We start from the raw sequence: 16,026 nt of genomic DNA on the forward strand, positions 1-16,026 counted from the left end.
GGTTAAACTCGGGGAAAATGCAATGACTCTCAAACCGCAGCTCGCAATTTTAGAGAGAGCACTGTGGGGAAACTAGTCCCTGGGCCACTCAGAGGGAAACAAATAGCACCTTTAAGAAAACACGCCTCAATCTTTCTGAATGGCAAATATCAAACTTTGCTGCTTCGGTACCTGAATTGTTTTTGAAAACACCCTCACAGCTTTACTCAAATTATTCACCTCCTGTTTTGGAACATTTAAACGTGATTAAAAATAATGATTATAATAATGGATACCAAAAAACCTCCTGTAATGCTGTTCCACTTTTCTAACATCTATTGTCTATTCGCTTTGAAAAGCCGAAAAACAAAAAAATGTAAATTTGATGTAATTCCAGATGCAGGTCACGTTCCACACCATTGCAATATTTTGGAGAGAGCAGTCTGATATTTATTCAAGTCCATCAAATATTAATTTAACCTTTAAACCGAGCATCCACATCATTTTGCACGGCCATTGTTATGCTCTCTTGCAGAGGCAATATGGACGTGGCTTGTCCGTGTGGAACCAAAAGCTGAAATAATTTTCGGAAATCAAACCGCTTGGTTGAGTGAAAAATTGGAACGAAGGCCAATGGCATCGGTGGCAAATTCCTGTATTAGCCCGCGATAAAGAGGCATTAGAGCTGACGGTGAGAAGTGTCAATGAGGAAGTCAAGCTGGAAATTAGCTTTACATGTGCAGGTACTCTCTATCATCATTTTGGAAGCTCTAATGGAAAAAGCAATTCATACAGCAGCCCCCTATCAAGCAGAAAACGTGAGACAGTGATGCTATGCTAGTGATATCTGTGCTGGCAAATCCCACTATAAGAGGACTGCAGGGCTCAGTGCAATTAAGTAGCAACTTTGTTAGGCTTCCATCATAAATATTTCACCGATTCTCTTCCCTGTTCAATTATCAAAGTTTTACTAATTTAGGATATTTTCCCAGCAAGGATATTATGCAAATGAGTCACGTTGATATTTTTCTCCTGTTTTCCCCAGGTCAGACAGTAATTTGATTGACACAGTGCTTTCAGCATCTAAGCTCATGCATCACAAGTAATTGGACTCAGGTTAACTAGCTAAATCTTTGCCATTTAAATGTCTTGCATCTGTTGCGTGAGGTATCAGTGTTGAAATATCATTATCTAGCAAGCCTTTAAAGTGAACGTGCTGCTTGACGAGGCAGCCATTGTTGCCGGCGAGTTCTCTGCAGTTCTGTATCTGCACTCATCGTATGAATTCTATCTGCATGCGCAGACAAGGCCTCTGATTAACTGGAGGCCTCCAGCAGTGCGGTACCCGCCCACCTCGGGTACAGAATGAGCAGCGAAGGCCCCCGAGACGCAGACGTCCAGCGGTGATCGCTCCCTGACCTTTCGCCGCCGCGTGAGCGCGGTTCGAGTCGGAGCGTAGGAGCCGGCTCCCGGGAATGGGGGCGGCCGCGAAATTAGGCACGCTTTAGTATCCCTGCTGCCGCTGCGGGCGCTGCTCAGGGGGGGTCGGGAGTTACACCGGAGAGCCTCGTTACGCTCAGACATCCAGACGAATCAGTCTCTCCCCGCCACCCCGCCACTCACGACCCCTCTTCCTAGCCGCAGACCCGCGTCGGTGTGCGTGCGTGGAGGTAATGAGACTACACCTCTCTCCCCGGCCCCTGCCTCCTCCCCCTCCTCCTCCTCCTCAATGCCAGACATTTGCCTGGGCCTGAGGGTTGTCCCCGAGAGAGAGGGAGATGGAGCAAGAGAAAGAGAGAGAAGGAGAGAGGGGGGGCGAGAGAGAGAGAAAGAGAGAGTGGGGGAGCATGAGAGAGAGAGAGAGAGAGAGAGAAGTCTGTGGGCCACCTAACTAGCTGAACCATGAAGTATGTGACTCATACACTGCCAGGGGTTTAGTAACGGATTAGACAAAGCCTTGCAAAGTTGTGTGGAAGCTCCACTAGCTGCCAGCAGTCACTGTACAGTTATTGCACTCTTAAATAAGGATAGTAAATATGAATTTCCTTCTATCCCCTGTTGCTTTTAGCTTATCTGCTAAATCTTTTTTTACAGACTGCTCAGTATTTTTATTTGGTTGTGCACCTAAAATTTACTTAATGTAAAGAAAAACAAGTTTCTCTTAATAGCCACAATTTAGATGTACTGAACACCACAAGGCTAAAATGTTCCCTGTAATTCGAGTTGCCATTGTGTTGAGAGCAGCTCTGCCTAACCTGTCAGGAGCAAGCCGCCCGTCCCAGAAGTCCTTCTCAGAAGCCATTCATGCCAAAAAAATGCAGCCACAGATTACAAATTAGACGGCGCAGCAAAAGGGAGAACATCTGCTGGAGATCCACGAGAGAGGAGGCCTCACAACGCAAGTCGCAGGGACGCCACCGATCGACACCTGTCTGCCTCCTTGACGAGGCCCATCGCTTCCCAACAAAGAGCTTCTGTCAGTCCCGTCCACCTGGCCCTCAAAACACCCACCAATGAAGTCACAGTTATTTCCTGTGTGCATAAAACCAGGGCTGTCTTTATGGGGAAAAAAAGATACTTTTTTATTATAATTTTTTTTTTTGAAAAGTAGCGAATTATGAATGGTAATCTTTCCCTCATGCTGGGCTTTAAAAAGATGCAACTGCCTTACCACAACAACCGATATTACAGAATACATTTAGCATGTTTTCATGTTTAACATGTTTTCAGCCTCAGTCAGTATTTTATCCTGATGGTATCAGATCAGGAATCAAGCCTAAATTTCTCCATGAAGTTGAAAAAGGTATTTGATAGATGTATATCATTGGCAAAGCTCTACTTTTTCTCAGTAATAATGTACCTTGTTAGCATTTACAATATGTTAAGGCAATTTAAGTAATGCCATAAGATTTTAATGAATAACACTTGTGGAAATAATCGCAATGTTAAAGAATCTGAACCAGCGAAGGAGGAGTGTCAGGTCATATTCAGAAGAACACTTCTCTAAAAAAGGCTAAGTGTGCCCTGTTAATTAAACAGGGTTTAGAGAAGTACAGGCAGTTGAAAAAAGAATAAAAGCTTCCCATTTAAGTGAGCTGATTAGCTTAGAAATGACACAAATAGAGACCAGCGAGGAATAAATGTCAAACCCTGACCTTTCGAGAGGGGAGAATTCTTTCACATGATTTAAAAGTATTAAAACATTCATTAGCAGAGGGCAAACTGCATACTGCTTCACCGCAGTGTTGTTGGGCTAACCTTGAAAACCTCTGAATGATTCATCCTCTTGTGCTCAGCGTTAATGTGAATGGGAACAGCATCTCATATAATCTGAGAAGGGTGAAAAAAGTCAACCAGAAAGGACGGTGGGCTTATTCAAAATGATTTGCGACACTTGTCTACAATAGTTAGCTCTATAAGACGTGAAATGGTTTATAAGCCTTCAGACATTTCCTCTGTTTTGAAATGTCAAGAACGAAGGATTCCGTTTTTTCACACAACACCCTACTCATTGCTTCCACGCAACAACCTATTGGTACTGTACTATGTATGTCATCAGCAGCTAGTGACCAGAAGGTCAAGCTTTTGATTGGCTGTTTGCTGAGCGGAAAACAAGCACTGTTTTTTTTGGCACGGATTATTACTGCACAAAGCAACTTGATATTTGTTGGCATAAACGTTCCGATGTATCCAAAGAGGAGAGACTCAACCTTGTTGAAGATGTCTGCGTTTCGGAAAAGCCATGGATCTGTGCACAAACTGAAAGAACAAAGGGAAGGACACCTCCTCAAGGGTGTACGACGCACATTTCAAGCTGTTCTCGGGGGGGAAGGAGAATATTTCCTTGGCCTCAAGGAGGGCTGCACAACATTCTGTCTATCCCCAACTACGTCGCCTTTTCCCGCACTTCCTCAGTGAGTTCTCCTATTTGTTCAGCGTATCAGTAGAAGATGTGCCCGCCTTTCCATCTGTACCCAGTTTGAACTGCAGTCAATGTCACACAAGAAGAGGCGGAATTATTAAAAGTGCCAGATTTCTGCGCGGCGCACATCTTCGGTCCATCTGTTGGGAAAGTGCTCGTATGTGGTGGCGTGTGTACCTTTTTGCGGTGGGAGGCATTCTGTCTGTCGCAGACCTAGGTTGGGGGATAAACGCTCGCGGATGCGACCGAGGCGTTTGAGTTCTCCGCCAAGGTTCGCGTGCCGCTCAGAACTGGGGTCCAAAATAATTGGATGGGTACGTCATGAAAAAACCAAAATAGATGACCAAACACTGGAATGTGATTACATGTTATTGAGTTTTCTTTTTTGAACATTTTATGACTGAAGACAAAAATCCATGCTTGACTTTTGTCTGTCTCTTTGATTGTCAGAAACATATAAATCATTTCCAGACCAAGAAAGCCAGTGCCTGTGTTATTTTCAAAACATAGTCAAGTTTATCACCAAGCACATGAGGCAAAATGAGGCAATACTGCACAGTCCTTAATAAAATTAATTCTTCTTTTGTATCGTAAAGCATTCTTTTGTGACATCCCAAAACCCAACAATACAGCTCTGCCATATTGCTTTTTTTTTTCTTCGTTTAATTATGAAACCCGAGAGAAAAGAGAGAGAGCCGGTAGAATGCAGTGGTCATTCAGAAGAAAATGAAGAATTAGAGAAGCCAGCAGCTGGTTTGAATAGATTGTATGTGGAATAAATTAAAAGTCGAACCTTTCCTGGTCCACATTCAGATGTCTGGCATGAGGTGATTAATCATGTGTGTCAGAATCTGTAATCCTGTTCGGTGGGAAACAAACGCAGTGACAGTAAGCCCCCTGCCCAGGGCCATAATCATGTTTGCATGTGCACAGTACCTGAAGCTTCAAGTTGTAGGGGTGAAGGGTCACAGTCAGAGACGAACAGTTCAAAGGGTTCTTGTATCCCATCAGTCCATGGATTCAGGGTTTTATTTTCACATTCTCCGTCGTCAAAAATAACCAAGTCCGATCGAGCAAGCAATAACCAAGCAATCAAGTATGTGTGACTACATCACTGGCCTGAGAAATCAGTACCAAGATCATTATTCTTGGTACTAAGCTCAACAAACATTTCAACTAAATCTGGGTAGAACGGACAGTCTGAAAAATATTGTATTTAAGGTTCTTGGAGATGACGATGTGCATCTTTGTTGTGGAACTGGACGAGTCAACCACAGCTACGTTCAAGATAAGCTCTACATGCCGTACCTCAACCGTTTCAGACGTCGGCATGGCCAGACATCCGACTTTTCACCGGGGCCAAACGGCACGAGGAACACATTGCGGGACAGGAGCCGACTGTGTGCGTTAAAACACCACGGAAATCACCACAGAAGAGGGGGAGAGGTGGAGAGGTGGAGAAGGGGAGGGGAAACGGGGAGAGGTGGATAGGGGGAGAGGGGGAGAGGGGAGAGGGGGAGAGGGGGAGAGGGGGGACGGGGAGAGGTAGGGGGATAGGGGGCGAGGGGGAGAGGGGGAGAGGGCTGTGAGGACTGTAACTCAGAGAGGTCTCTCAGGAGGAGACAGGCTGGTGCTGTCACAGGCCACGTAATGAACGTCTCCCCAGTTAGCAAAACTCTGAGGGCCCCACTATTTAAGCGCCAGCTGCTTTTCATTTGCTGTTCCAGAGCTACCAATGGTTTACAGCAGTGACTTAGAAGGCACTGTGAGATTTGATTACTTGGGAATGTATCACAAAAGGCAGGCCAACAACTGACACAACTATTATTTCTCTAATTTTACGTTGAACTGCCATTACTTTTCTGTAATATATATAAAAAAAATGTTTTTTTCTTTACTTTAAGGAATTCACAATCAAACATAGTTTGTGTGCACAGTTGCAAACTTGCAAGAAACCATGGAGAGCTTTTAAAAGAACAGAAGTCAGGAGAGCCAGCAATGATGAGATAGGATGATGTAAAAAGTGTGCCATCAGCGTAAAAAATGGCGGCCTGCTAAGGAATCCCTAATCATATCCCACATTTCCTCAAGGGGATGAGCTAAGGAGGTTAGTGCACTGGGTCCTAAATGAGAATTTGTGGAACATTAGCTTAAGACATTTAGTGCCTGCCATTTTAGAGGCTTGTCATTGATTGCTGCACCCACCTTAATCTCCTTGGGTTGTGGCTTTACAGCAATACACAGGGTTTATAACCCACTAAATAATAAGAGCAGTGGGGGGAAAAAAAACAGCAAAAATAGTAAAGTAATGACAAACGTGAGATTAAACAGAGCAAAATCTGAAATCTATAGTGAAATATGAATTTAATTGACTGGGAAGCCTTCAGAGTATTGTGTAATATACAATGTCTCCATAGACACAAGGACACATTCCTTATTAAAATGCTGTCATTGGCTTAGAACAGACAGGCGGGGGATGGCCATGGAGATATTTGCTAAGAGGTGGAACACGTGGTCCCTGCCGTGGAACCGTCTTGGCCCGGCTCTGTAAAAACGGGGGCAGGTACTTGAGTCCAGAGGCGAGGCCCTCTTTAAAACCCGCTCTCCGTGCTCGCCCGTGTAATTGCTTTAAAGTGCACGAGGTGGAAACTCTGTCTGTACCGCGCGAAACGAACGTCAGTCTCCCCGAGCACATGAAAGAACTTGGCAATAAGTGGCAAAGGCTGAAAGCGCAGAGTGTAATTTTGAAGGACCTGGGGAAAGAAAAAAAAATGGAGCCCGTGACAGGCGGAGAGGGATGGGACCCAGCCCGACTTCGGCTTTCGCCCGCGCTGTTTGCCGAGCCACCACTCAGCCGGGGCCACATCAGATAGGCACAAAAGAACAAACCCCCCCCCCCTCCCCTCCCACCCCACATCCCAGACCGCCTCACCTTCTGTATCCTAAAATAGAATAGAAGGCAAAAGAACAAACACTGACACTTCACATTGATCACACGGCAGCAGGAAAAGCAGAAAAAAAGGCCTCAAAGGTTGTGCGCAAACAAAGAGAAGACACCTGTTTGGAAGGCAAACAGAGCACAATGTGAGGCTCGGGTGGACCAGGAAGGAAGAAGGTGCGGCCGAGTCGCTGCCGGAAACCGGGGGAGGTCAGTTGAGTCCGCAAACGAAAGGTTACCTGCCGAATACACGCACGACGCTTGTCTCCACCCAGATTGCGCAATTTCCCCCAGCTTTCTGCGTAGCTGAAATGTGCAAATGTAAAGTCTGCTGCAAGGGGTCGGCAAAAAAGTTGGCACTGCTCTACAAAATATGACTACATAATATATGTTCATAATTACAAAAAAGCGAGGAAGTTGCAACACAGGATACTTGAATTGAGGCAGCAATCAAGCATACTATGTCAACTATAAAAGATTTCTTCAGGACAGCACCTATCCTGTTTTCCCAGTGCACTGCACAATTCAATAGCCAGTGGCGTTTGCTGCACCTGTCACACACGTAATTTAGGAACCAAGGATTCGACTTTGAAGGAGCCAATGTTGAAGAATCCAGAGGCCAGGGAAATGTGCTACATACAGCGGGCGGGGTAAAGAATGAGTGTTCTTGCGATGAGGAGAGAAGGGTGAGCGAGTACAAACTCAACAGCAGAGCCGTATCCTCGTACTCTGCGTTTTCTGCTTCATGGGGCCCCCTCATCCCCAGTGAGCCCTAATCAGAAGAAGATGTCATGTCTACTGAACTCTGGGAAACAGAGTTTAAATCCCTCCACCCCCGCCACCCCCACCCCCACCCTAATCGGCTCTCATTGCTCACTCGCTAAATGAAGGGTCCTGACAGGCAGAGGCCGTGGAATGTCCCTTTGACCCCACGGTCACTGGTTTCAAGCCTCTCGTTTAGTCCAGGCTGGGCGTTCGGCCTTTCCACACACTGCACAGAGCCAGCTGTCCGGGCCTCCCTAATCTCGGAGGTCCTGCAGGAGTTCGTGAGGGAATCGTAATTTCAGTGGGCGGGTTCTACGCGGCGACTTCAGAAAACCCGGGTGCCTTCGCCAAGCCTTCCAGCTGGCAGGCAAAAGCAGAGCGCTGGTTTTCAGACACTGCAGAACGGTGCTTTCCACAAGCCACAGAGAGAGCTCTCTTGTCACCGCAAAATAGCTGCAATCCAATGCCATCACACACAGTGCCGTGAAGAGAAACTGTTATGCCCAGCGCATGTGGGAATTTTTTTTTACTATGGCCTTTTTCCAGATTGTGTTTCCAGTTAAAAACACTTTGCTAGGCATAAACAAATGTTAAGTGCTTCTCATAAAACATGAGTGTTGCCATGCATTCACCCGTCTGCACCGCAATGGGTAACTTGGGTTATATGCACAGGTGTTAATAATTGCTACTCTTCTGTTTCATTAAAATGTGCAATATCAGGATCAGCACGTTGTAACTGGCATATGATGTACAGCGTAGCTTAATAGTTCACAGCACCAGTTACAATGTGAAGCACAGCTTCTGTGGTTTCCGGCAAAACAGCTTATTTAATAAGAACAGAATGCAGTGCGACAGAAGGAGCTGTAGGATTCGTCTGTTGATCAGAGAGCACACAGCACTGTTACCCAGGACACGGTTTCATATCGCAGACATCAACGACAACAAGGTCAGCCGTTTGCAGTCGAGGTCACAGGAAATAGGGTCGGACCATGGATACGGTGTGCAGCACGCAGGAAGCAGACCGTAAATATGGCGCTCGTGCTCATAACGGCAACGCTCACTTATCCGGCTGACCACATAGGCTTATGCCGCCCAAACTCCGACCGCATGCGCGTCGTACCTCTCTCTGCACTACGCGGGAGGGACCGTGCGGGAGGCAGTGCATGATGGGTACTGCTATTGTGCCGGAGCCTCACAATGCCGCGGCGAACTTTGCCGCGCTTGACATTTCCGCGGCTCGCCGGCCTGCTGTGATTGGCGGCCTTTTCGGGGTGGCGGGGCCCTTTTGTGGGGGGCGCAGCGGGGCGGCCTCTCTGCAGCCGGCGAGAGGCGGGCCTCGGGCGCTCTGACAGCCACGTCGCCCCGGCTTTTTTTGGAAGGAGCAGCCATTTCCCTTTCTGTACGGAGATTACAGGGATCACGCGGCGACAAATCTCAATGACACACTTTCAATGGAAAAACGGAGCGCGAGATCGTCCAGACAGAGGTGCCGCCATTACAGTAAGCCCTTCGCATGAAAGCCGAAGTGAGCAGGGCCCATTTTAGCTAATGAGAGGCAAGGGCTGTAATAAGCCTCATTCCTTTAGGCACGTATGGGCACTGACTATAGCACCAGCCATGCCTCTCTCACAAGAATGTAAGAAGTAAGGCGATACTTGTTTTTGCATCATTTAAGAGCTCGCAATTAGCTGCAGAGTTTCCAGCATTGGTCAGCTGGCTGGAGTGAGATTTACTGCATTTGTGGCTGGGGAGGGGGGGGCAGGTTATGTCAAAGATAGGTAGCTCTGTCCCTGAAATGTTAATGAACCAAACTCACTTTGTCCGGAGAGCTGATGCATAATTTGTTTACTCAGGGATCGGCTTTGTTATTAGGCCTTTTTATTCGGCGTGAGATGTGCTTGGCCAGTGTAAGAGTGTGACACAGAGCCCGAATGCGTGTCTCATGCCAAAACCGTGAGAGCTGGCAACCCTCCAGCTGCTCGTGTGATGCTTACGACTCTAATAACTGGTACAAAAACGCCAGCATGTTTTTATTCATTTATTTTATTTGATTTATTTCGAAGAAATACAAAGAGGTTCTGTGAGGGAAGGCTTTGCCCCCGTACAGATGATTCCTAATCAAAATACAAATGAACTAATGCTTTTATTATGAAATTGCACGGCTCCACAAAGAACTTGGATCCTTTGGCTTGTACCAAGTTATGCATGTTGGCCAAAATTTGCCACAGGCTTGCTTTTGCTCATTCAATACACCGGCTAAAGCAATGGTCTTTGTGGCTCAGATAAGTGTTTTGTTTCGATACTGTTCAGCTAGTTTAAAAAGTCTTTTAGATAGAGTTATGAAAAGGAATGGATTTGTTGCTGTAGTAAGTGATTTTCCACATAATCAGTTAGTATTCCATATAATGTGAATCTCTCACTCTGCTATTGTAAGGTGTGATTTCATGCAGCAGCTTTTATTTAATCAAGGTAGGGGGAAGTTAATTACCCATAGCTTTCTCAAGATGCCGTGTGGAGAAACCGTTCAATTTGGGCAAACATTAGAAAATGATAGCACATACAAGAAAAAAACGGGCTGTACCTAAAGCTTTTAATGGCATGAGAGAGCAGTGATGAAGAGAAGGAAGGCTGATGAAAGACGAAGTAAAAGCTGTGTGTGTGTGTGTGTGTGTGTGTGTGTGCGCATGCGTGTGTGTATTTTTGTGCACATGTACGTATGCATTCACATGTGTGAATTCAAGACTCAACAGGGGACAAGGAAAATTCCCTCATTTTTCTCTCAAAATACTTTCATTTTTAAACTTGACATGGAACACAATAAATATTGCATCAGGAATTGTTTACTTTTACCCATAAGTGCATTGATGTTTGTTTAAGGAAGCTTTTTAGGAGGCCACTTTTGTACAGATTAATAAATGATGCATGTCATTATTCTAATCTTAAGTGTTTTGCAATTATGTGTTTCCCATTTTATTTATTTAGGGTTTTTTTTTTTTTTTTACAATAATGACTTAATACATTTGATATTGTCTTAGAAAAATTGAATCATAAACCAAGTAAAAATGTTTTATATGTTATATCAAGCGGTCTACTTGGAGGATGCTGTATGCCAGAAGTTACATCGATGGAGAAGTGGCACTCCTTGAGAATGCATGTGAAGATCTTCCACAGTGACAGCAGATAACGAATGCCTAAATAACAAAAAGCCAAAACTCAGAAAGCTTCAAACAGATCCAGAACAATATGTTCTTCCTCCTTCTACTGAACCTAGCAGTTGGCTTGTGGCTGAGCAGTTCAACAGAGATTCAACTCTTCTTTTATTCTGACTTTCCAACTAGGGGCTGCCTTATGTTTCTCGGTTCTGTAAACAAACACACATCTGCTCCGCAGCAACGGAGAAGCCCAGACTTGCGTTTCTCTTTGAGCAGCAGTGGCATCGTCTCTCCGACCCAAACAGCTTGCGCAAGACGGAGTCGCGTAAACACCCTGGATCCAAACTCGTCTTCTCAAACAGGGACTTCTCTGGACAGCACAGATGGTTTCACATGGACAAGGTGGGGAAACGGGCCGGGTTTTCTGAATCCGGTTGACAGAAAGCTTTGTCTGTTTTGAGAAGCCTGAAAATAGATTGCAAAGTTGAGTATTCATTAAGGATGACAAAAACTCCTGCATGATTGCTCCTGTGGAAAAATAGACTGAGACAAATATTGTTTTCTGTATTGATTTGTTATGCAAATTAACTTAAAGTCTGCCGTACCAAATTAGTGAATTAGTGAAACTTTATTTTTATGAACAAGTAAAACTCATAACATATTATTCTGAGTGATTTCTGAACACGTGTTGGTAGAGTGAACAAGATGGCAGGCTATATGAACAGAAGCAAAATTCACTATAAACCTCTTAAAGGGATATTATATCATTTCACCCTAAAAAAGAATGATATTATTTAATGTTCTTGCCTGGACACAGTAATGACAGCTCTCCATTTGCTTTCACAGATTTTGTTTGGTCCATCAAAAAGGCTTCTTATGTCCAAATTTCCAAAATGAATGGAAGTAAGTTATGGTTCTGCATTTGAATCCTGCAGAGGATTTACATGCATTTACATCCATATCCATAATGGTATTGGCCCTTATATGATCTGGTTTTCATGACGAAGCTCCTTAGCTACTTGCTTACAAGCTAAAGTAGCAAGGAGTTGCACATGCCATATAATTATCTTGCAGTGTCAGGAACAATACTCTCTTATCCCTCCACATTCCTTTGCTTTCCTTTCTAAATCTATTTCTTCATCTGTCAACATAAGACAACATGCTTTCAGTGTAGTAGATAATCAAACACCATACATAAAACCTTTGACAGTGATTTGCACAACATAAAGCTATTTTGTCTTGACAATTTTCAGTCAATTGGAATTTTGCTTTGCATTCAACACCTTTCAGTGTATGTGTACTGTATGTCTGTTTATATATATATATATATATATACTGTATATACAGACATACACACGCGTGCGCGCACACACACACACACACACATATATATATATATATATATATATATATATATAGGTTAATATCAAGGTTAATAAGCACTATTCAAAGATATAAAATATAACACGCATTCTTTATCTCTGAATTCTCTGGATAAGCAATGATGGATACAGTTTTTCAGTGATGTCTAGGATAGAAAAAGTGCATTAGAAATATAATAATAAAAAAATGTTGTTCAATAGATATTTGTCTCTGTCTGTTTGACGCCACCTAATATTTTTCATTCCAGAGATTGCCTATGTCCAAATCTCATCCCTAAAGATAGTCAACAGGGATGTGTATTATCCGTGAATCACAAATATCTTCCCAAGCCACTGAATTATAAAATTGTTCAAGAAATGGTGACGAAAGCTAAAAAAGATACTGAAATGCATTCTGGCCATGAATTGAAAGAGAAATGTTGCTATCAGGAACACAAGAAGCTGCTAGCAACTACCTTCCTTATTCAGCGCTGAGATCCATGTGTTCTAACCTTTTCAATATAGCCTGGCTGGTAGTCAATGCAGGTCTGCAGTATGACAGTGAACAAGATGGTATGCATGGTTACATCACCAACTGCTGCACAGAACACTGCATTTGTGCCTTAAAGCAGAGCCCTCACCCTGGATCATTTCAGCAATTACCCAGCTATATAAACAGATAAAAGGTAGCATGCTAGCTGTGAAAATCACACTGATAATAGCCCCTACTGAGCATACAAATACAGCACTGCAACCAAAACACAACCCTCTCAGAGGATTTAATCTAATCCCGCAGTCCTAATTTCATTGCAAAGTTGCAGACTAATTCTGTTACAACCTCCATTATTAGATGCATTGTTTGTTATCACTTGTTATTGCTACAGCATATTGCATGTTAGGACATTGCAAGTGCCTCTCTGAAATGCGCACATTTGAAACTTTTATGCACTCACATTCGGTTTTTCATCTATCTTTCATTAGATGCTGTCTCCCTGCCTCCAAAAATACCCCGACTCCAAAGCATCCATATTATTCCCTCACGATTTGTACCGACTTCAAATGAGCGAAGGAGCATCCTGCAGGCCATCTTATAACGTCGATGGCGTCTCTTGCATACCTTGCGGAGTGAATCACCGCCCTCGTGCTTTAAACGGTTCCTGCAGGACTTCATTGACTTGCGTTCCTGGGGTATTAGCACAGTAAATTTGATTCTGCTGTCTGTTGTTTACCAAAGAGAGTGCCTGTCAAAGAAGAAGAAGAAGAAGAAGAAGGAAAAAAAAAACAAGATTAGGATCTGTATTTCAGAGGAATGGATTATGATTTTATTATCCTGTAAAACCGCGTGGGCACGACTCCCCCTTGCACACCTAGCCTACGAGGCTGCAAAGGAAAACGATTCTTTGAATGTCCAATTCTTAACATTAAGAGGAGGTGAAATAATTACGTGCACATAAAGCTTGATGTGTCCCTTTAGAGAAGTTACTGGCTGGTATAAAGTTTGTGCACCACAAAATCGATCTCTTGCTCTTTATGTCTCTCCGTCTCAACAGATACATCTCCGTCTCTCTGTCTTTCCCCTTTCTTCCCACTCTCATGTTTCTCATACATCTTTCAAGTCATAATACAGAAGTTCCTCCACACCTGAGGCACAGCGGGCCTTGTTAAGTTGTTTCCATAGTTACAAAGGTGGAGAAGAGGAGGAGAATTGTGGGTACTGACAGATATAATTAATACTCCAGGTACCTCCCCCGTCATCACCCTGAAATACTGCAGTAAAGAAAGTCGGGTTGCAAAGGGCTGTAGTAAATGACCGATCGTATTCCTAATTTTACAACCAGCACTTAAAGGCCTTCACTACTATAACATCAGTGTTAAAATGTTGTTATTTGTAAAATAACCTATAAACTAAATATGAATCAATGCACATTTCAGTTTTTTCATCAATGTAAAGGAAATTCTAGTTTGAAATGCATTCATTAGCCACCAAAGACCTGGCATTTTTAAAGGCCCTGTTAAGCAGTCTGGGAAACTGACAATAAATCATTGCAGAATCTCAGTGGAGAAATGATTAAATTAAAACAACAACTGATATACATAAGGCAGATTAAATCAATTGCTTCCACATAAAAGCTGATAGGCATTCAACAGAGAGGAGAAGAAGAAAGCAAATGGATTTTTCTTACATATGGCTAATAAAGTAAAATGAGCAAAAAAGACAAGGACTGAAGAGGACAAAATGTGTCTATCACAAGATTGATTCAATGCTGACATGGAAATCTACAGAGAATACCAATGTGTTGTTTCTTTTTTTATGATGTTACTAGCCATAGATTGCAACCTTATTATCTATATATATACCTATAAGAGCCATACTTGTATGCAATGAACATACAGTATACTTCCATATACTGAAAGATATATTGTTTTACATAATAGTACGTAACAATATGTAATAGTACATATTCCACACCAGTATATTTTCACATACACAATATTAATCTTATCCACACCAGTACAGGCACATTGGCAGTTGATGGTCATCAATTCTAACCCTTCTCTTGATAAAATATTAAAACTGAACCGACAGGCTCTGGTACATGTGTTCACTGAAGCAATGGAAAAGCAATAGTCAGGGAACGCAAGCTTGCTATAAATTTCCATTTCAACCACAAAATTAAAGAAAATGTAAAGTAATTAATGTAAAGTAATTAAAGAAATGAGAAAAATCTTTAATGGCCAGACTGGTACATAAGGCATTGTTTTTCATATTTTCTTGTGATCAGCACAACAAACAAAATAGTACACTGGAAAGATTTAGCTGCTGATCACCTGTTTTCACATCGTCATGCTTCTGGAGAACTGTCATCTTATTGAAACTCCACGTTATTAGGCAGAAATGCTGTGATACACATCAATACAGTACAAACAACAAAATCTCAGATTCCTCTGCTGAGTTGGTATCCCCCTTCTAGTCTTTACCACAATCAGGCACAAATCATTTGAATTACATTCATCTGCTCCAATTAATTAATTAATTAATTACGGGGAGGAATAATGCAACTACACATCAAAAGAGAATCGATGCCGTGAGACAGCTCCAGGCCGTGGGGAAAAACAGTAAGCCCGGATAGAACAGGCCTGCAAGGCCCCACCGTGTGACACGCAGCATGTTTTACCACCGTGGGTGTTTAAAGTTTTCACTTTGGAGCAACCATCCATAATTAAGAGAGCGTAGAAAGGCCATTCAGGGGACGTGTTAATGGTTTTATATGAGGGGCTAATCGCTGCTGTGTTGTTAGCCGCACGCTTTGCTGGCTGCTCGGGGTTCACTCCAAGGGTTAACTAAACAGTGCCTCAACACATGATTGGTCTTTATGGGGCCGAGGCTGAGAGAGGGGCCTACAGATGATGCTAAAGAGCCAATAATCACAGCAATTCATGGCAATCCAATTATGCAAACGGGAGTCTAAACAATTTCATCATCCGCAAATTAGATTGTCCTAATGAGATAAAGACACCAATTAATCCTGAATTAATTTCAATAGCTCATTTTCAGAAAATGCACTAATATGCAAATGCAAATGAGAGCCTAAGCCTGCAGTGGACTGCACGTGCCTTAAATTTTTCCGGCTTGCACTGGGGTGCAGTGCACAGATTCTAATCGAGCCGGGGAAAGGAGAACCGATATAACTGCTTGGATCAACATAATGCTGAATCTCCTTTTCTGCTCCCCAGGGAACTGCGAGCAAAAAAAAAAAACTGGGACTTGTCATTTCTGCAGCTCTCGCTTGCCTAATTTTGCAAGAAGAAGATGTCCTCGGCTAACTTTAAACACTGCGACAATGTTGCTATTGCACTTTCTTTGCGCTATCGTGTAGATCTGCAATGGCGACTGCTGAGGCTGGTCTT

At 43.3% G+C, this 16,026-nt stretch overlaps 1 long non-coding RNA gene across 1 annotated transcript; it reads right to left on the bottom strand.

Moving 5' to 3' along the window:
* Positions 1 to 10,207: 10,207 nt before the first annotated feature.
* LOC135254273 (uncharacterized) lies at positions 10,208 to 15,051 on the bottom strand. Its single transcript, XR_010329802.1, has 3 exons — positions 14,947 to 15,051; positions 13,235 to 13,358; positions 10,208 to 11,221 (listed from the first exon to the last, which is right to left on the bottom strand). It is a non-coding gene; the product is annotated as an uncharacterized LOC135254273 (long non-coding RNA).
* Positions 15,052 to 16,026: the final 975 nt, after the last annotated feature.

This window comes from Anguilla rostrata, chromosome 4, assembly GCF_018555375.3.
Source record: "Anguilla rostrata isolate EN2019 chromosome 4, ASM1855537v3, whole genome shotgun sequence".
In the NCBI taxonomy this organism is placed as follows: Eukaryota; Metazoa; Chordata; class Actinopteri; order Anguilliformes; family Anguillidae; genus Anguilla; species Anguilla rostrata.